Source organism: Octopus sinensis, linkage group LG3 (genome assembly GCF_006345805.1).
Source record: "Octopus sinensis linkage group LG3, ASM634580v1, whole genome shotgun sequence".
Taxonomy (NCBI): domain Eukaryota; kingdom Metazoa; phylum Mollusca; class Cephalopoda; order Octopoda; family Octopodidae; genus Octopus; species Octopus sinensis.
In genome coordinates, this window is record NC_042999.1 from 149,912,857 (window position 1) to 149,936,030 (window position 23,174).

Here is a 23,174-nt window from a genome sequence, read left to right on the forward strand (position 1 = left end):
CATGTGCACACATCTGCACTTGCATGCATGCACACACACACACTACCTCTAAAAGAAATACTGTTACCTTCTTTTTTTATGACAGGGGAGAAGGCAGCACCTATGACTTTGACTTTGGCAGGAGGAAATTATTCAAAAACTAGAAACATGGTCTAAATATTTGCAATGCAGTGTACTTTGCTAAAGGCATCCTAAGGCCAGGTGGTGGTAGAGGTAAACAACCTGGTTAAATCTATTTTAATTCACTAAATAAAATTAAGCTTACATTAACCAATTTAATCCAGTTTTGTGTCAAACACAATAGCGTGAGAAGGAAAAAGGACAAAAAAAGTTATTTCTGATCTATATATTCATTATTCTCTTAGCTCTCTAATCTTAATAAGAACTTGGAATTTTGTGAAACAAAAGCAAAGTAGTTAAAAATAGACGAAAAAGCTATTTATTTCGTTTCTCCGTTATATAAAATACAGGTTTAGGAAAGCGGACAGAAAAGAATTATCTAGATTCAATAGACAAAGAAAATAATTCACACTAAGTTCATAAATTATTTATTTTTAACTTTCAGCCTGGGAACCTTGTTCTGATAACAGGTTTCTTATGAATGTCCTTTCTTTTTTATTTGGTTACCCGAACATGTGAAAGAGTGAGCAATGATTGGTAAAGTTTTTCAATTTCCCCTACCCTCCCTCCAAATCTGATGATTTACAAATCAAAGCAGTATCAAACAATAGTCACAAGAAACAAATTCAGTTTCAATATATGATATACTCTACATCAAGTATTGAGTACTCTCCATTCATTTATAAACTTTAACATTTGAATGTTTGTGTGTGCGTGCATGCATGCATGTATTTGGCACATCTGTATGGTTAAGAAGCTCACATTGCAACATGATTTTGGATTCATTCCCAGTGCGACACCTTGTGCAAGTGTCTTCTATTATCGTCCCTCCACTGACCAATGCATTGAGAGTGAATTTGTAAGAAAGCCCATCATGTGTGTGTGTGCATGCAAGTTCAACATGTAGCACTGTTAATTCAGACACTTTTTTTTTTCTCTCAGAAGTGTATAGGGTTGAAATGTCAAAAGTGTTCTTCCATTTTCCCAGAGTGTCAAACTAATACCCCTCCCTACCAATTTGTTGTTCTTTTACCTGTCTTTTCTTTTTGTAGATTTTTAAACCATAAACACAGTTTGTATGAGTGTGTCTTTGTGTATGTAAGTCTCCCACCCACTGTTTGACAGCCAGTGTTGGTTTGTTTACATCCCTGTAACTTAGCAATTTTGGCAAAAGAGACAGAATAGGCACCAGACCCTTCAAGGTGGTAACCCAGTTCTTCACTTTTTGAAGCACTAGAGCCATGAATATGAATCTAATATCTCAGATTTATCTAATCACAAATTATCCTTAGAGAGAGAATACCCAAAATTGATAGAAATAATTATAACAGAGGTTTTAGACAGGAAACGAGAATCTAAATATAGCTATATGCTGTTCAAAGTTAATATTCTTGCGCTTAGTTATAACATATGTGGTTTTATCTTGGCATGAAATAACCATGTTTGTCTGGATACATTTTGGCACTAAATCAAATATATAATTTATTTCAAACTGACTGACTTTCTTCAACTTTGCATATTTTTCTATTTAGAAAAAACAAAAAATTTTCAATTCTTTTGCATGAAAGATTTGAAACTGCTGAAAGTTTCCAACTGTAAAAACAACATTCTTGGCACAAGTGAAAATCAAGATGATAAACTTCATACATGTTAAGTCAAAGTCGTAACTTTTATAAGAGAAAATTATCATACTTGTTCCTCCTTTCAAAACAATGATATTTAAAAAAGCAATAGCCAAAATTAAACCAAATGACAGAAGATAAAATCATTTCTACATACTGTGTTCAAATTTTGGCACAAGATCAGCAATTTCAGGGAGCGGGAATAAGTGAATTACAACAAGCCCAGTACTCATCTGGTACTTGTTAGGAGCAACAAAAGAAATATTCCATCCAGTGAGCTATAGATATCATCAAAATCCTGTGTATACCAAATGATGTATACATATGGGGAGGTAGTTCAGTTAATCATACAACTTGAATTGTCATCATGAAACTGACAAAGATACCTATCCACAATGTGTGTGCGTGCGCGTATATATACATTGAAGGCTCTCACCTCTGTAAAACTGACTTCTAGAAACAATATATGCCATCACAGCGTTTATATGCGTGCACATATGGGCATGCTGTCCAGTCTCCTCCTTACCACTCATACTACACCCACTGTAGCTTCCCCTTGATTCCATTCAATTTTCTTGCTACCTAGAGCCATTTAACTGTTAGCCATTATTCATTCATTAATTAATTATTGCTCTCTTCACCCACATGACACTGTTCTCCCACCACTGAACCATCAAAGTATTTCCCTTCATGCACTATGCCTATTTCTGCCCACTTCTTTTCAACACATTTATCAAAACCATAAATAGCAAAATTTCAGCACTGAAATAGCAGCAAATTGCAAATTCTAAAATAAATGTCCAAATTTGGAAACTAGACAAGCTTTCAAAGCAAAAAAATATTCACATTAAAAGCTAAAAATACAATTTTAATTTGTGAAAAAAAAAAAACGCACATACACACACACAATAAAATACTATATGCAGTTAAACGGTTTTCAAATGAGCATGTTTTTAACATCAAAGTAAGAGTATAATTAATCGATTTCCCAAACTGCCAATCCCATGTTCACACTAATTAATAAACTGTTCACTTAAATCAATCAAACTTTACTTTGGCTGTTGCATGTTATTTCATAGGTTTCAAGGAACTTAATATGCAAATAAGTATGAATGTACTTCAAGGGATGCAAAAATAAGCAAAGTAGGCAATTATCGATTAACTAACCTAGCCTTACAGGCCAATACCAGGCAATCAATTGCTGATTATCTATAATGTAAATATGGACTGTGTATTGTAATTAATCGCCCTCACCATTTAATGATGCCATGACTTGTGATGGTATAGGGCATTCACTTAAGAATTCCTATATTTGGTTACTAAAGCACTGGGAATGAGATTAAATTACACTGATTAGATTATATGTTCTTGGAAATAGGTTTTAATTTATTATATATATTATTGAATCCACTGTTTATAGAATTTCTCTGTAACCCATGGTTTTCTTGCTCCAGCATACATGCCTATCAATAAGAACATAATCTGACTTATACCAAAAGGCTGAAACCAATCATTTAGCAAAATGGCTAATTACTTGGTGCAACCATAGCTGCTTTATTAATTAAAATCCTATCTCTATACGTAACCAACAAAAGTTATTTATAAATATCCAGCATAAACATATTTCAAGTAGATGGCATTATCTAAAATTCTTCACCTGTGTATAACCAACATAAACACTTCACTGCAATGTGGAAATGTCAAGAAGAGATGACATTTCTTTATATCTTTTGATAAAGCATATTCTACTTTGCTTCAATTTTGTTCTTTTTTTTTTATCTCTTTCTTGTAAAGCAATGTACAGAAAATGCTAATGTGAAATTAATGGATGTGGTGGAAAGGGGTGGGGAGTCCTTCAATGTGCATGTTTTGAACGTATATCTGAACATGTATTGGCATCAACCATTAAGTGCTTGTGTATCAATCTATTTTTTTCAGCTTTGGATACTCAGTTTCACATTAACCAAGGAATAAATACTAAACTATTCATCCAAATAAATTAATGTAGTCAGACTATTCTCAAGTATTGCACTGTATTCTACATGACTCAGTGAAGCTGAAGTGAAATTAATCATTACTGATGCTTCACTGAGCAGCTGGCATTAACTAAGATCTTTCATCCATAAATAACCAATATAAACACACATGTACACACCATTTGGCTGGCATTAACTAAGATCCTTGAGCTATAAATAACCAGCATAAACAGGGAACAAGCACAACGGTCAAGTGAACATGACATCAGTTCATTAGTTTATATATATCATTAGACAATTTTTTATCCATGAAAAATTTTTTTAAATAAAATAAAAATTAATGTTTTCTTTACTTCAATTTAATAGTTAAGTAGACAGGCTCCAACTAATAATTTACAAATTAACATTATGAATCCTAAGAACTATTAAAGATCTGTAGCACAATATTTATGTTAAATTAATCTAATCAAGGAGCTTCTAAATAGTTGCTCTAACAGTATTCATTATAGTAGTGAAATATCTTTAAAGCTCAAAACTCAGACATAACTGCGAGGCTAAGAAGTTTAATTCCCAATCATATGGTTTCATGTTCAATCGCACTGCAAGGTACCTTGGGAAGTGTCTACTTCTATAGCTCTGGGGTTGACTAAAGCCTTGTAAGTTTGGTAGAGGAAAACAAAGAGGCCCATTGATATATATATATATATATATCTGTATAGGTGTGCTTGGTGTGTGTTAGTGTCACGTTGCATCAGTATCAGACAAGCGAGAGTTGATGACATGAAGGACAACCGTCCATAGAAAAGAGGCATCAACAAATTTTGTCCAATCCATGCATGGACAGGTGGATGTCAAAATGATGATAACTCTATATTTTAAGGGTCAAACCAACATACCTGCTGATCAGTTCTATGGAGTTGCTCAACAGTTACCTCAACTAGAGTACTCAAAGTCAACATTATCACCATTGTTTTAACATCCATTTTTCCATGCTTGGATGATACTTGATGATGCAGAATTTTTATGGCTGGAAGCCCTTCCTGTCACCAACACTTGCCAGTATTCAAACAAGATTACACTCCCCTATGGCTGGACATGTTTTCTTTGAAAATTTTCAAAGGAAATACACTGTATGATTGTGATACTCATTTTACAAGGATTGCATCAGAAATACAAAATCACACACAAGCATACATATATAGAGAGGGGTTCTTTCTGTTTCTATCTATCCAATTCTGCATGAAAAGCTTTGGTTGGCCTGGGGCTATAGTAAATGACACTTGCCCAAGGTGTCCTGCAGTGGAAAATAGCCTGAAACCAAGTGATCAGAAAGCATACTTCCTAATCACAAAGCTATTCCTGTACATTGTAGAAGAAAAATAATTAAAACGATGTCATTATGCAAATATCCATGAACAGTAGAAAAATTATCAATTTGTTATTTTAAATTATTCATTTAGACGTCATCCCTTATTTCTTATCAACAACGGCATTAATTAGAAAAAAGAAAACAAAGCAGTAAAAGTAAAGATATGTTTAAAAGCATTAGGTAACCATATGTAAACATTTAAACTGCAAGCAGGTGAGAGGAACCTTAATTACTTGGCTTCACAGACATAGGCAGAGAATCTAATCTACTTCAAGTCACAACCTACCAATAAAGGACAAGATTAAAAAAAAAATGTAGTTCTAGACATGCTAGGCTGAAAAAGAAAAAAAACAAAACAAAAACCAGATTTGTTCTGTCAAGATCAATCAAGAGACGTTTGAAGTTCAACAGCATAACAACATCCCACAGTATAAATTTACCAGTTAGCATCATTAAAATTGCATTACAAACAGAATATGTTCAACCACAGTTCAGAACTGACTGAACATGCCTATGATCAAATGTCTCCCAGCCATAACCAACCCTTCTTGTATTCAAGAGTAGTGTAACTAAGACTACATTATTGAATATGTCCTTTTATTTTTGGGTCAGTAGAATGTGATTTGTGGAAGGGAAGGGGGATTTGTTATTTTTAACAAGCCTAGCAACCACACAGATGCTTCATGTCGTTTGCTATTATTAATTGTCATGAACAGAAGTATAAATTGTAAATAAGAGACACCAATTAGCTATCATCATTGCATAAAAGATTTTCTAAAATGCATCAAGGCAAAATGGTTCTCTATAGTTTTAACTGTCAACAGACTAAGACTTCATCCTTAGAGCAAAAATTTGAAATGTTCTCCCTATAGCCAACAAAGGTTGCTAATTAAAATTATCATTTTTGTCTTCTAGTCAGGATGGAAGGTAGTTCCCATGGCTGCTTCTAAGACAAGCAGAAGGTACCTTCAAACTAGATATCTGACCTGAATGCTTGCAACAGAATGGACTCTGCTGAAGACACTCAAGGTACTAAGTGGTGGTACTAAACCAGGAGATGGTTTACATCTACATTTGAAGTAGGCCAAGAGTCCAAGACATTAAAATTGCGGGCTCATATGTTGACCAAAACTGTGCCAAATATGTAGGTAGTCATCATGAAAACACTTGATAAGAAACATTACATTCTAGAAACAAAGTTGTAGTTTGGGAACGTTTTTCATTGAGAAAAAGAAAATGGAATACATCAACAACATTTTAGGGTTCATTTTTCCATGCTTACATGAGTTGGATGGAGTTAACTGAAGTAGATTTCCAATGACCAGATACTGGCTTATTTCAGTTTCTATCTACTAAATCCTTTCCAAAGCCTTTGGTCAGCCAAGAGGTTCAAAGGTTACATTTTTTTTTTACCAAATTAAAACAAGCAGATGCTTTCAAGAGAAACAACTTATATTATCATGTTAATCAACATGACAAAGTGTTTTGTCAATTTGAAACAAAACATATTGAAACTAATATAGGACAAATCGCGACACCAAGCTTCCTTTAATTTATTTAAGAAATATAAGAAAGATATTTCATTTTAGGACACAGGGAGACTGATATTTCTTCAGTCTAAGACTTATCTTTTACTTGTTTCAGTCATAGGACTGTGGCCAAGCTGGGGCACTACCTTGAAGTATTTAGTTGAATAAATCGACCTTAAAGTTACAGGAACATAAACAAACCAAAACCAGTTGTCAAAGAGGTGTGAGAAAGACAAACACAAAGACATATGCACAGACACACACGCATGTCTGTGTGCATATGTACACACACACACAATGAGCTTCCAGAGTTTCTGTCAACCATATTCACTGACAAAGCATTTGTCAGCTCAGAGCTATAAGACACTTGCCCAAGTTGCAGTAGAGCTGAATCCCAAACTACATGGTTGCAAAGGAAGCTTCTTAACCACAGGGCTTATGCTTTTGTATCACTGTAAAAAAAAAAATTATAGACAATGATCCTTGAAGGCCCGAAAGCTTGAATTAGGGATCAGGTAGATATGTTAAACCAAACAATGGATTATGCCTAGCACCCAACTAGACCACATTGAAATTTGAAATCAGAACTCAAAAGAAGATGAAATGCTGCAAGGCATTCTGTCCAATGTTGTAATGATTCTGTCAGTTCACTTTTATCCCAGAAGGATAAAAAGTCAACATGGCAAGATTTGAATACAGAATGCAAGAAGAAGGAATAAATACCAGAAGGTATTTCATCTAATGTTCTATCAACCTTCAATTAATCTGTAGCCTGTATATATAGTTGAGCCAACAGAATTCTGCACTGTTTTGATTTCAAATATCAATGGAAAATAACAGTGTAAATGCCTCAAAAAGCTTCTGGTTTTATATTAAGCAGATGAGAGGATATATATCCAGCAATTAGTTGAACTGATCTCAAATCCTGTTATAGTCAGCTCTGCCTTTCATCCTGTCAGGGTCAACAAATAAGGTACCAGTCTAGGAGAATGAACAAGTGGAATTGTTAGAGCAACTAGGTAAGAGAAGGTGTGATACCTGTTCTATGTATTCTAAGTTCAAACGATTTGCTTACATCTCATTATAGTGAAGTGGTTTCTTCAAAGAGGATTAAGAGAGAGAAAAAAAAAGAGGTTATGCTCTAACTAGGTAGGGATAAGAGAGAGAAACAGGTGCCTTGCGGTAGAGGAAGTACAAGGTTACTCGGAGAGAGACAGAGAGAGAGAGAGAGTGGGAAGAGACAGAGAGGAGAAAAAGAGGAGAGAGGGGAAAGAGTGGAGAGAGGAGAAAGAGTGGGAGAGAGGAGAAAGAGTGGGAGAGAGGAGAGTGGATAGAGAGGGAGAGGAAGGAGAGGAGAGGAAGGAGAGAGGAGAGAGATCAGGAATGAAAACAGAAACAGGTGTGCTACCATAAAGGAAATACATGGTTACTCAACCTGAGGGAAGTGCAGGAGAAGGAGTGAGTGGGAGACAGCAGGATAGAGATGGTAGCAAAATGCCAAACATACAATGGACGCAGATCAGAATATAAATGGGATGGTTGAGTAAAGGAAGAGCAAGATATAGATGGTGGCAAGTGCCAAGGCATACCCTTGAGGTTCGAATGCCACATAATATAAGTGACATGATATTGCAAGGAAGTGTAATTAAAGAGTGCTGAAGTGGGGAGTGAGTGGTGAAAACTTGGGTATAAATATTTGGGCGGAGGAGGGGGGGGGCACCAGATAGCAATGGTATAGAGGAACAGGGCCATGAGGACAGGATTGGGGAGAGAGCTAGGCATAGCGTATGAAGGAGGAAATGTAAGGAAGAGATGTGGAGATGTAGATTGGTTTGTTGGGGTGAAAACACAAGTCGGGGAGGTGGGGACTAGCAGATAGCAATAATAATAAGCAAGTATAATTATAATTGAATAACTAAATCAGTGTAACTTAAGACAAATAAGGAATTATTTGCCAAATAAGGAATAATTTGCCGAATAAGGAATAATTTGCCAAATAAGGAATAATTTGCCAAATAAGGAATAATTTGCCAAATAAGGAATAATTTGCCAAATAAGGAATAATTTGCCAAATAAAGAATAATTTGTCAAATAAGGAGTTATTTGTCAAATAAGGAATTTTTTACTGAATAAGGAATTATTTGCCAAATAAGGAATCATCTATGTTAAACACATGGAAATAAAATCAATAACTGAACAATGGGGATAAAAAAATCAATAACTAAACAATAAAAGATTAATGTTTAATGTTTTGCAAGTATCCAATCTCCAGCCAAGGCTTCACATTATTTCCATAAATGGCTATATTACTGTCCTCACTTGATATCGATTATATTTGGCCTGAGCCACCTACAGCTCTTGTAGCAATATCCTTCTTTGGTCTACTTCTGCACAGAAGGAAAATATAGTTTGTGGAATCTATTTAGTATATGACCCATGCATAAAAGAGAAAAAATAATCATTGCCCCCCCTGGAAAATTCCAAAATAATTCCCCTTATCAAATACCAATAGGTACAGGTATGGCTGTATGGCAAGGTTTGCTTTCCAACCATGTAGCTTCATGCTCAGTACTACTGTGTGGCACCTTGGGCAAGTGTTTTCTACTATAACCCCAGGCTGACCAAAGTCTTGTCAGTAGATTTGGCAGTCAAAACAGGAAAGAAACCCATCATATATATGTATGAGTGTATCCTTCCAATACTCTACAAAAGCATGTCTGGCCATGGGAAAATATAACTTTGCTTAGAAATAAGCAAGTGTTTGCAGTAGGAACAGCATCTAGCCATAGGAAATCTGCCTCAATAGATTCCATCCAGCCCATGCAAATGGCTGTTAAAAAACACTGATCTTTGACTTGATCTTCAAAGGTAAAGTGAAATAGCTTCAAAATATCATTTGACCTTAAATTTTGGCAAAAACAGAATAAATGTTGCAACTGTCAAATCTTCCCACTGGGTATCAGTACTGTAATGGAACCAAACCCAGTTGCAAATTTTGACATGATCAGGACTTGGTCGCCTACTTTTAAGCCGATTGGCTTCATTATAGGATTACTAATTACCCTCAGTTTTAGAAGTACAACCTTCTCAATCACCTACTACATCCACTCTTGTGTTAGTTACTACTAAGTTCATAAATTATTATTTATGTAGGATAGAGCAAACTGCATGACTATAGAGTTATCTATCATGTAATACTTTTGACTTTTTATCAAGAGGATAACTGAAACAGCAACAACAAATTGAAGCTGACATAAACTTGATCCAGCAGCAGTTTATCCTTGCTTGTCTTAATCGCCTACTACTCATCAGCTGAATACAGCTAACTGTATGCACATGTATGTCTGTGTGCGTGCTGAAGTAGGATTGGTGAAGTCATTCATTATGGTGATCGTTTTAATCAGTACACAAACAAGTCTTGTGAAACTCTAGCTTCAACTGGTTTCTTGTGAAAAATATTTTATTGTTTGACCTAGCCACTCTGTTTCTGAGAAAGAAACTTGACTAACTCTCATCTGAGTCAACGAGAGACTCTCTACACGTGTGCGGAACATTTTAGAAAAAGCAGGCAAATCAGCCTAAAGTCATACCCTATCTTGACAAAAAAAAAAAAAAAGAAAGAAAAAAGGAGAAAAAGAAATAAATTGAAACAAGCACATTGGATAATGTAGTCCTTAATAGATTATGTCTGAAAAAAATATCAGAATGGTAACAACTTTGATCAAAGGTTAAGGTAACAGCTTTGATTATAGGCCTCCTGGAACAACCTGTTCTCACTGGTTTGGTCCAGTTTGCTATTAATGAGCAATAAAGAACACAGTGTTCTATAAATGAGAGCACTAGATAATTGATGAGTGTTTGGTTTCTTAAATTCAAAAACTTTGCAATTTGCAACAGATACCTGTTATTGTCCCTGGAAAGACAAAAGGCAATCCTGGCTAGATTTGAACTCAAAATTAAATGAAGCCCTATTCATTGAAAAAAAAAAAAATAAAGCTATCAATTTTTTTTTTTAAATAAGCACAGTTTTGACTGGATTGGCAGAATTGTTCAAGCAGTTTAGTCCTAGTTTTTTTTTTTATTTGCATTCTGAGTTTAAATTCCACTGAGATCAAATATGGCCTTTCATCCTCTTATGCAAGTAGCCAATTAGCTCCTCTGCAAGAAACTTGGTCTACTCTGATCCTTTCTCTCATACCTCTTCATCTAGCATAGTCAAAGGTGATCTTAGTCCTGCAAGCTGTATGGTGACCTCAAAACTGCAGGTGTCACAAAAAAAGCATCCAGTAAACACTATGGTATGGTTAGGAAGGGTATCCAGCCACAAAATCCATGCCATAGCAGACACTGGGGCATGATGCAGTCCTCAGACTCATCGAAATCCTGTCAAACCATCAACCAAAACCAGCAAGGAACATGATCCTTAATTATGAGAGTTGGACTGGCAGGATCATTAAGAAGAACTGAAAAGTATTTGAACTCTAAGTTCTGAGTTCAAATCCCATCGAGATCAACTCTGTCTTTCATCCCTGCAAGGTCAATAAAATTAAGTACCAGTCAAATACTGGCGCTGGTGGTCTCAACTAATCTCTCCCCTGACAAAATTCTTTGAGCTATTTATTCCACTTCTTTATGCTCAAGTTAAAATCTCTCGCTGAAGTCTCAAGTACTTATTTTATCTTTCCAAGGTTCAGTCAAGTACGAGGGTGTGGGGTGACATCGATTAACCCTTCCCCTCAAAATTTCAGATTTGGCGTTTATATTATAAACAATCATCATCATCAAGTATTTAGCTTGGTTATGCAAAATCGGTGTGTCTGTTATATATATACGTGCGCGCTTAGACACCCTATATATAGAATCACAAATGCCATCAACCGGTTATTATTATTATTATTATTTTTAAAAAAAGCATTGGAAAGTGATCACAATATGCGGCTTCCACTGCATATAAATGCACAGCGGGTGCCACGAATTAGAACCACAAGTAATGTTATCGACCGGTTATTATCAAAAACAGCGCCAACAAACTTTTCATTTGTTTAATGCCGTCAGGTTTAAAAAAAATTTAAACTGATAACAATAAGCGACTTCGACTGTAATATAAAAATGAATGACGTAATGTAAAAAAGTTCGTCTCCTCGTCACATTTCCAAACGAGTGACTCGCTGATTTGGCGGAAAAAAGAGAATCAAAAAAATTCGGCGCAAGTGGAATAATCAAGCGCAAGATTTTTTTTTTCTTAATAAAAATAAAATTAAATATATATAATTTGAAAAAAAGAAAGTAAAATCATCGTTCAGCGGTTATTCCTGGTCATTTCTATTAGTAAGCAGTATTAAACGACACGAGTAGAAAGTAATTCTGGAAAAGTACAGCGAACATGTGAAAGAGACCACCATGACAATGGTCACCCGTCGAAACATGTGAATTGACAAACATTGCCGTTTCTAGTCGGTCATGAGAGAAGGGGGAGCTAAAGCAAGCAGCTTACTAAAAATAGCAGCAGGGGCAGCAGTCACACGATGATGCAACGAATATTGCATTTAGAAGGTGCTTTTTTAAAGTCATTTTGCAATAAATTCTTCTATTTATATTCACTAGTTCTGCAAGTGACACAACAGTAAGAAATAGTGCAAATATCTGATGCAGTTTACACTCAAACACTTTTTATTAAATTAATAATGTAAATATTTAAGTTGATTATTACTATCTCTAAAAAGTATGATATCGTTGAATGACACAGCAAGCCAACGTGACTTCGTTCTTTAAATAAATAGCGTGATTTTCTTAAATATTTTGTTTTATCTAGACGCCTATCCCAATTACCTGGGATACCTATCCCAATTAACTGCTATACTTTTAATTAAAAATTCATGATTTACAATAAAAAAAAATGTACTTAGTATCAATTATTTTATTTATTTATTGGTTATTAGAATAAATATATAAAATAAAGATATTGACGTTAAGTGCAGGGTTTTTCAAATTGGATTTTACAGATCCCCAAAGTTTCGCAAGATAAAGGGTCTTTTGACAAAATTTAATAGAATTTCATTTTATAACTGCAATTTATAATACCATTTTCAAAACGACAAAAATATATGATTTTTAAATAAATAAATTCCCTCTTAAAAACAATATTTCTTTAATTTTATGTTTTAATAAAAGTAGAATGGCAGGGGACTCCAAGACTTTTTCTGAAAGGGATCAGTAACAATGACATCTGTATTAATGCACTTTTCAGACTCTCTCCTCTCTCTCTCTCTCTCTTTGTGCAGATGTTTGGCAACACAAAAATATCCAAGTGACTAACAATAATGATAGTAATAATAATAATAATAATAATGATGATAATAATAATAATAATGATAATGATAATAATGATGATGATAATAATGATGATAATAATAATAATGATAATAATAATAATAATGATGATATTAATGATAATAATAATAATAATAATGATAATAATAATAATAATGATGATGATGATACTAATAATAATTATAGAGCATTATTTCGATATAACTCGACAAAATCAAAACATTTTACTTCGGGTATTTCCGTGGAAGCAAATGACAGTTCAATTCTGTTTTCTGCTTGGAAATTTGCGAAAGAGGTAAGAACAAAATATGCAAGGCTTTTTTTCTTCAGGTTTAAAATGAGACATTGCCGGTATAATTTCGTTATATCTATACTCCACAAACCACGGAAATACCCGAAGTGAAATGTCTTGATTTTGTCGAGTTATATCGAAACAATGCCAATGATAGTAATAATAATAATGATGATGATGATGATGATAATGCGTTCTACTAAAGGCACAAGGCCTGAAATTTTGGGAGAGGGGACTAGTCGATTACATCGACCCTAGAGTTCGACCGTTATTTATTTTACCAAACCCGAGAGGATGAAAGGCAATTTTTTTTCCTAATTTTAACACAAAAGTCAGCAATTTTGAGGAGTGGGCTCAAGTCGATTACATCAACCCAGAAAGGAAGAAAGGTAAAGTTGACCTCGGCGGGAATTGAACTCCGAATATTTTTACTCTAGGAAGCTTACAGCAAGCTCAGGAAATGTGATGCAAACAAATTCAAATATTCAGCATTCGGTGACGTATGCCCCCAGTAAATTGATTTCCCCTTCCCCACTCTTATTTATTTTATAGACAGATGATATTTTCTAATGATAATCCTTTCTACTACTAAGTGCTTAACTTATTTTATCGACCCCGAGAGGATGAAAGACAAAGTTGCCCTCGAAGGAATTTGAACTCAGGACGTTGACAAACGAAATGCCAACCAAGCGCTTTGTCCGGCGTGCTAACGATTTTGCTAGCTCGCTGCCTTAATAACTATATTTATTGTAAGGCGGCAAGCTGGCAGAAACGTTAGCACGCCGAGGGAAATGCTTTAGCGGTATTTCGTCTATCTTAACGTTCTGAGTTCAAATTCCGTCGAGGTCGACTTTGCCTTTCATCCTTTCGGGGTCGATAAATTAAGTACTAGTTGCGTACCGAGATCGATCTAATCGACTGGCCCCCCTCACCAAAAATTTCGGGCCTTGTGCCCAGAGTAGAAAAGAATAATAACAATATTTCCTACTATAGGGACAAGGCCAGAAAATTGGGTTGGGGAAGGTGACTAGACAATTACATCGACTCCAATGTACGACTAGTTTTTATTTTATCAACCCCGAAAAGATGAAAGGTAAGTTTCTAAACTAGGGCACAAGGCTTGAACTGTTGGAGGAAGGGGGCAGACGATTAAATCTGAACTTTTATATATGTAACAAATAAACTTTTGCAATGTTTAATATTTTCACACTACTCTTTTATCAACGAGTCGCCTAAATCTAGACCACTAAACTCTCTAATCATTAACATCTAGTGTGAACAGTGCCGATTATATATCTGCCCTGACAATAGGTGGTGAAACCACGCAACTAGGTAGACGAAGTAAGAAATGATTTAAGTACACGTGATCTGAAGGAAGCAGGTGACGATGGTGGAAATGGTGGAGGAGGTGGGTGCGCCTGGTAAACATCGAGTTAAATAGTAGTAATGCAAGATATTATGTAAAAATGCCGTTGTTGTTTAGCCCAGGGTGAACCTGGATTCACCAAACATGATTAGATGCATTTTAATCGTAACTATCATATTTTTTGTTAAAAAAATAGTGCATATCAAATGTCACTATTCTTTATTTTTTTTTTAAATACAGGGTGTGTGGGTTGAGAGATTTGGCTGCTATTTCTTGCAGATCGAGCCAATGGTTCTCGAACTAATCTCTGATTCTTATTTTACTAGGATGGATCCCCATAACCGTTCGATGTTTAAAAATTTCTACTATATTTTTATAATCAAAATAAAAACTGTATTTAAAAAATTAAATCATTTTGTGTAGTGTCGAATTATAACCAATTTATTGCACAAACCCTGACAATAAAATCTAATATGGCCCCACAAGGAAACCTCAGTCGAGAACCATAAGCTTAGAAGTTCTTTCCCTTGCTGGGTTGCAATTCAGTGAAAGAGATTAATAAATAGGTTCACTCTGGTATTAAATTTACAGGGATTAGAGAAAAGTTACCTAATAGGTAGATTAATCATGGTTGTAAAGGGCCAATGTTTTCAACTGTCAAGTCTAAACACAGCATAAATAAGGTTAATGCTTTACATCACTTATATGTGCCCAATATAGTGGATACTTCATATTTTATCAACAAATGGGGGGAAAAAAACGTACAAAAAAGTTTAAATATTTAGGTTAAGGGCTCAAAGAACTGAAGCATAAATCGGACGACATAATTTCCGAGTCATTTTTCAATGAACAGGAAAATGCAAATCAAGATATTTTCAAAAGTATAGATTATAATAAAAATTTGGGATTAGTGTCAGTGAAATAAATTTTTTAAAATTTATTTAGAGTATAAAGGATATGGATGAGGGAAAGTAACTAAGTAGCGCTAACTTAGGGATGTAACAGGTGAGTTTGTTCGATAGCAAATCAATGATCTTAAGTCAAACTGACCCACACTACTACCAATGTCATCTTACAGGCATGGGCACATTTTGGCGGTTGCTTGGTGACCCCACGAGTTTAGGACACCTATGCTTATTGTGTGCACGCTACAGTTGTGTATGCAAGGGTCCAGTGCAATGGTTTGTGCAGTGGGGAAAGGGCTATAATGTTAAGGTGCACCTGCCTGCAACCCACACAAACAAAAAATTTGTTTTAAGTTTTAAGGTTTGTATTAAAATTAAGGGGCAGTGGTGCACAGCTAAATATTGCAGATCCCGATATACAGGTAGGACTTGGGTCACCATGTAGATCGGTAAAAAATGGGATGCCCATGGAATGTCTTTGAGCACTAAGTGCTAACAAATCAGTTTTTAAAAAGCATAAAAAGGAAGAAAAGGTTTTATAGATTAAGTATATATAAAATTGCATCATACATAAAATCTGAAATTAGAAACAAGAATTGTGATGTTCATGCCTTTTCCAAAGATTAGAAACCGAAGTTAATTAGAACGGTGCCAACAGGTAAACGAAATGCAAAATCAGTTTGTTGCAAACTGATTAACCTTAATGGATTATGGTGCTCACATGAAACTATTTCATATATAAACACTTGTTTTAGATTAGGATGACTGGGAAGAAATGAGGTTCATACATTTCCTGAATATTTGCAACATAAATTGCCATGACTCAGATCTTTAAAAACTTAGCGACCAAGTGCAAATTGTGTTACCCTGAATTTTGTTGAGATATGAAATGATAAAAGTGGCATGTGTCAACAGCACGTAGGCCAAAAAACAATTACAACTGCAAAACATGTCAAAAATAGTGGCATCAGGAGACATGGTGGGGAAAGGTGGGTTTGGCCCATAATAATGAACGATGTCGAAATGTTTACTTTGATTTTGTAGACAAATTGAGTGTGTTTGAAATAAACACTCAGAATAGTTTATATTAAAAATACATCAGTAAGGCTTGTATAACATTGTAAAAGGCAATCTGAACACAAAATGTAACAATATACGAAGAAATATAAATAAACAGTTATATACTTACGGCTTTATAAACAGTATGTTATAGATCCGTTAGGTGGTTGCGTTTATGGATACATATTGATATAATTGTAGTTAAAAAATGATAATAAAGAGGTAATAGTGAAATGGTAATTATAATCCGAGAGAATGAGTGTAAAATATCCAGATATTAGCATTTAGTAATATATAAATATTTCCTCAAACTCGAACTGGTTTGAAAGATCGAGGCTTGTTTGAAAAGATGGCGTATCCTCCAAGCTGGAAGATCTTTAAGCAAGCCCACAATTTTCGTATTAAGTTTTTCGGATAGAAGGAAGAAAATTATAGTGTAAAAAAAAGCTAAACTTTATGTAAAAGGAAAATACAATTTAAATGAAGAATATATTTGATCGTCCGTGATGGATATGACAAAAATGGTAGAGTGTAATTAATAAGCGGTTGTCTTCGGGACGCACTTCCACCATTAATGTTTTCTCTTTGCATGGTATTAGAACGATCGGGGGTAGCAGTAGCAACAATGTGTGGGAGTAGCAAACTGTAGAATTGCAATCAGGTAGTTATATCTACTCTTCCTTTTCCTCGCTCTATACTAGTCAGCCCGTGCGGCTACACGTGAGGCACTGTTATAGAAAAATAACGTAGCTGCGCATGTGTATTCCAAACACACTCAGTGGACGGCCTCCAACTAAAAATAGAAAGTTGAATCGAGTAATGTATGGAAGTAAATACGGGCTATAATTCACATATATTCATGTGTTCTTTTTATTGGTTTACTATTGCGCATGCATTTGTGTTATTTTAAAATAAACATTATTTGTAATTTACAACTGATGTTGCAAATTTAAAACTTGCAGAATATATTGAATGCATATGCATATAATATTTTTTTTCTCTCTTTAACTTTCATCATTATAACTGTAATTAGTTAAAAATTTAGTTTTTACTACTACTCTCTCAAGCTAATCACCTTTACCATGACTTTCGAAGGCTCTCCCACGCTTAGCAGTACACAATTATTTTTAATTGTTTCTCTGAAGCCAATGCTTTGTGCTTTGGCTTTTAAATATGCAATGTTGAAAATTTTTATTTTTGTTGTTTGCCCGTGAGGGTGGTATTCAAGTTTACTTAATGGCCAAGGAAACTCAACATCAGTTATGTACAACCAATAGAAACAGGACTCAGAGCCTAATTATTATCAATGTTTGCTACGACTTGTTACCAATAAATAAGAGTAGGGGTCCCAACGCATTGTATTGCATAGAAGCTTATAATGCTGTTACGACAGTCTTAATCACTGGTTCAATTCATGGACTAGCAATGCGATGGTTACTTGAGCAAGGCACTTCATTTTTGGCTCTTTATGTTCTGGGTTCGAATTTCACCGAGATCGACTTTCCTTTTATCTTTTCGAGATCGATAAAATAAGAATCAGTGGAGAACTGGGGTCGATGTAATCGAATTCCGCCCCAGTTGAAATTGTTGGCCTTGTACCAAATTTGAAAATGTTATTATTGCTATTGAGGGCGATTGAATAGTAGAATTGTTAAAGAGTCCGGGAAAATGCTTTACAACATCCTTTCTGACTCTTTACACTCTCGTTTCATATGCCCCTTTGCTTTTTACCTTTCCAGGGCCGCTAAGGTGATGTAGCAGTTAAGTATTGGAATCGATAGTATCGACGAAGTACCTCCATCTCCGAATTGCTGGCATTGTGCCAAAATTAGAAAGTAAGATCCTGTGAAAATACTGGTTCAGATCACACTCCCAGATGAATAGAAACTATGAAAGGGTTGCGAGTAGGGTGGCCAATCTCATTCAGAAATGGGCCAAGAGGCTGTTTTCAAAAGGCCGGGGTGGGGAAGTAGCTAATGCATTCATCGCCCCTGAAACCATTAAGGCAACGGGCTGACGGAATTGTTAATGCTTAGGGACATTTCTTCTGACTTTTTGCATTCTGAGTTCAAATACTGCCGAGGTCCACTTAGCCTTCCATCCTTTCGGGGTTGGTAAAATACAGAACCAGTCAAGTATTGGCGTCGATGTAATTGACCTCCTGCCCCCTTCCAAAATTGCTGGCCTTGTGCCAAAATTAAAAAGTAAAATCCAATGAAAATACTGGTTCAGATCACACCCCCAGGTGAATAGGAACTATGAAAAGGTTGCGAGTAGGGTGGCCACTCTCATTCAGAAATGGGCCAAAAAGCTGTTTTCTAAAAGCCGGGGTGGGGAAGTAGCTAATGCATTCATCGCCTCTGTGGTGTACCACCACCTGACAGTCGTAACTTGTTTTATAAAACTTCTGGTTAGATTGGAGGGCTTGTTTTCACGCTTCTAATGGAAGGGTTAGGTTTTGCAGGTCAGAAAATTCGTCTTCTATCAACACCTACTTTGTGGTGATCTCGGGATCCTATCCTGAATGTGCTGGAACCAGGGTCGGATTAAGCTCTTAAAATATTTTGATGCTCTCATATATATGTAATTCGAAGTATAACAATAATAAACCATAAAATACATTTTTATTTTTCAAAACGAATCAAAACAAACAGTAAGATGGAATATAATATTTATTTTTGCATACTTTCATTTCATTTCTATGTGAAAAGTTTTCTCCTACATTTTTCTAATTGCAAAGTCTTTGATCAGATCCTCACTATGACACCATGAACACTTCGAAATTATATTTCCGATTATATAAATCAATGGAATATTATTTCAGCAAGTTTAAAGTGATTTCTTTTGTACCGTAAACAATTTGCAATTTCTGTGGTGCCCTCGCCTTCCCTCGATGCTCTGTGCACGTATTTATTTTGCTTAATGGTTAATCCAGCGCTGGCCGGAATGCATTGACGTTGATGCACCTGCAATGAGAGCGAACTGGTGAGGGCGTCTTTCGTGCGACATGTCTTTCTGCTGCTTGTCTTTTTCACCGAGCTGCAGCTATGGGTCAAGTGTAAACCATGATGGGGCGTTTGGCAACAAAAGTGTTGTTAGGCGCTCACAGCATTGTACCAGCTGAAGAAAGTTGTTAGCAAGAAAACAACTCAAGATTGCTATAGCGGGTTAGTTGAGTATATGAGTGATGATGTCCTGTGATTGAGTTTGGGCATCGACAAGAACAGTCTAGGTGGTTTCTTCTGAAGAACTTTCAGGTCGGAGACTATGGACAACTTACAAAATTATTTGGCATGGTAGCACTACAGAACACAAGTACCAACAACCGAACCAGTCTGTGATACATACGAGGGGATGAAACTGTTCTACTGGTAATCGTTCAGTTTCCGTTCATGAGTGACTTGTGTGAACTTGTGTCAAATAGCTACTGTCTCGCCGATCGATGGACAGGTCGAATCCGACCAGTGCATCGGTCGATGCATCAGTTTCCTTTGGCTTCCTTTGTTAGAAAACAGAGGCAGATCTTCCTCTGCTTAGTGACTGTGTCGAAAGAGGTTGTGCAAAAGCACTTTTCTGTTCAACCAAGCTCCCATCAATATCATCATATATCACTTAAAGTGGATGATGAGGGTACAGAGGAAGGTGCTACCTTCTAGATTGGTTATAGAAACGTAGATGTGAGTGGCAAGACTGGTGAGGCTGAATGGACCTACTCGGCATATGCTTTTCTAAGTAGGAGGGAAGAAACTGAATGAGGGCACTTTCGATGCCTTGGAGACAGTAGAGTAATCTGGGCCTTTTGTGTGTGGGGTCTACTCCGAATTACCTAGATGGACTTCTTCGCTATTAAGGATTCTATTTATTTATTTATTTATTTTTCTGAATTCTTTTTTTATCTTTCGTTATATCCTTGTTGGTGTTGTTTCTCTTTGATCGATGAAAACCCCACCTTTTGTGTGTTGCATTTCGTCCTTTGATTTGTCTTCCATATCTTGGGCCCTGTGGCCAATAAAAAAATCATCATCATCATCATTATTATTAAGGAGGCGAGTAGGCAGAGACGTTAGCAATCCGGAAAAAAATGTTTAGCGGCATCTCGTTCGTCTTTACGTTAAGTTGAAATTCCGCCGAGGTCAACTTTGCCCTTCATCCTTTTGGGGGTCGATAAAATAAGTACCAGTTAAATACTAGGGTGAGTCGATTACTACATCGACCTCCCCCCTTCTCCAGAAATTGCTGGATTAATGCCAGAATTCGAAAACATTATTATGTTTAAGGCAGCGAGCTGGCAGAATCGTTAGCACGCCGGGTAAAATGATTCGCTGCATTTTGTTCGTCTTTACGTTCTGAGTTCAAATTCCGTCGCGGTTGACTTTGCCTTTCATCCTTTAGGAGTCGATGAAATAAGTACCAATTGAACACTTATCATTTCTCCCGAAATTGCCGGCTTTCTGCCAAAACTTGAAACGGAGAGTATGGCGAAGAAAATAAATGATCTAGTGGAATTTAAAAAAAATTAGATCAGTAATATTGATATTGGATTAAAGGATTTAGAGCTTTATTCTCACGATCTACTTTATCTTTATCTTAGGTCGATAAAATCACTGCTAGAGATTCTATTGACTCTTCGTTCGTATCTGTAAAAATATATATATAAAAAATTAAGGTGGTTTTCGGGTTGATAAATTTTAAAATGGTGCAATTTTTGCGCAAGTATTTCAACTACGGTAGATCTTTCTGCCCTTGGTGCACCCTGTAACCCACTTCGACATGTTTGGCTTTGTTGTTATCACATGGAAGAAGGCTGCAGACTGACAGAATCGTTAGCGCGTCTGGACAAAATGCGTAGCGGCATTTTTTTCGGTTCCTTATATTCTGAGTTCAAATCCCGCCAAGGTCGACTTTGCTTTTCATCCTTCGGAGGTCAGTGTAAGATAATTACCAGTCATGTACTGGAGTCGCTGGTATAGCCTTAACCCTACCGCTCAGTATAGATGGTCTTGTGCCTAAATCAGAAACCGTTATTATCAGAGGGAAGAAGATCATCAGACCGTTAGCTGACATGCCTTTCGGAATTTGTGGCAGCTCTGTATGTTCTGAGTTCAAATCCTGCTGAAGTCATCTTTACCTTTCATTCTTTCGGGGATAGATAAAATAAAGTATCAGTCAAATACTGGGGTCGATATAATTAACTATTCACCTCCCTCCAAAATTTATGGCCTTGTACTTATGTAAGAAATAATTATCACACGGTAAGAATTTGACCCCCGAGTTATTTCTTTGTGTGCGTATGTGTGTGTGTGGGGGGGGGGGAGAACGACAAATGAAAGCCGTCTTTGAAATCCACGTGACATAGCCTAATTATTATCTTGCATTGAAATAGTTGATACTCGCACAAAAAAAAGAGAGAAATAAAATATACATAAATATATATCATCCTGGCAAAAACGGGGAATGTTATCAACTTTCCGACATTATCAATTCTTGAGAATCCATTGAGAACAAACCGTATATTTAACAAATAGAACAAATATACAAAGTCAAAAGTGTATCAGATATATGAATGCAGAGGAAATTGAGAGCTAAAAAGTGTTGAAATATTATTTTGTAACGAAATCCTGAAACCAACAGATGTTTATGGTGACAGAGAAATATGGGACTCCAAATTTAAGCAGATAGCAAAACGATCATGTCAAAATGATAGATCCTCGCTAGAAATAAGGGACAGGGTCTGGATGATCACAAATGTACAGAAGACCGCGAGGAAGACTTGGGTATCTCACGACAAGAAATATACAAAGAACAAAACTAGGGAACATAAAAGCGGAGGCAAAAGATGACACAAGAATTGTATTTAGATTTGCAAGCATAGTGGCAGAAAAGAAACTGGTGTATCAACTAGTGATGCAGAGAGGGGTGCAAAGAGGAAAAAAGAAAACTGAAACAGTTCTGTGAATTTGGGAAAGAGGATAATAAACGTAAGAATATTATGCTCGTTTTGTCTTCCTAATTTTGCATGAGTTACTTGAAATTTAAGCAACACTTCCTGTAACGACAATAACTGTGTTGCACTCCTTTTCCAAGATCAAATTAGTTAAATTTAATGTACGGATTCTATGTGGAGAAGAGAGGCTCTTCGATCTCATACAGTTTAACATTAATAAGCCTACAGAGTTAAGTTAGTATGGACATGTAACACAACTAGCTTATTTATATACAACGGATTCGTAACAAAAGATGGAAAATACGGTCTTCGTTTTTGCGTCCATTGTTCTCAAAATTTGCACTTAAATGCCGTCATTTTGGGTGAAGTTAAGTTTAATTTTAGTAAATAAAAGCCATTCAATTCCATTTTTTTGTGACTCAACTCGATTGCAACACAGGTGTATATTCGAGATAACTGTGAAAAATGCCATTTTCCTTCTGCCACTTTTAGGGAGTTTACTTCTGTCATCTGTGGCGTTCACACTAACAACCTTCTTTCCCATGAGCTTTGCACTCTTTCTCCATCGACACACTTAGTGGAAGACTACTACGAGGGGTTGCTGAAAAGTTCCTGGCTATGGGTAAAAGAAAATACAGGAAGATCATTTAATAATGATTTTA

The 23,174-nt window shown here is 35.8% G+C and overlaps 1 protein-coding gene across 3 annotated transcripts in view; it reads right to left on the reverse strand.

The window, feature by feature from the left end:
- Positions 1–17,306, reverse strand: part of LOC115209080 (period circadian protein) — a 57,897-nt gene extending 40,591 nt beyond the window's left edge. For 2 of the 3 annotated variants that reach the window (XM_029777184.2, XM_036501482.1), the window contains exon 1: positions 16,699–17,305. The gene's annotated coding sequence lies outside the window, so the exon portion shown is untranslated. Of the gene's footprint in view, positions 1–16,698 lie in introns of all 3 variants that reach the window. The other variant, XM_036501481.1, reaches the window with a different exon arrangement.
- Positions 17,307–23,174: the final 5,868 nt, after the last annotated feature.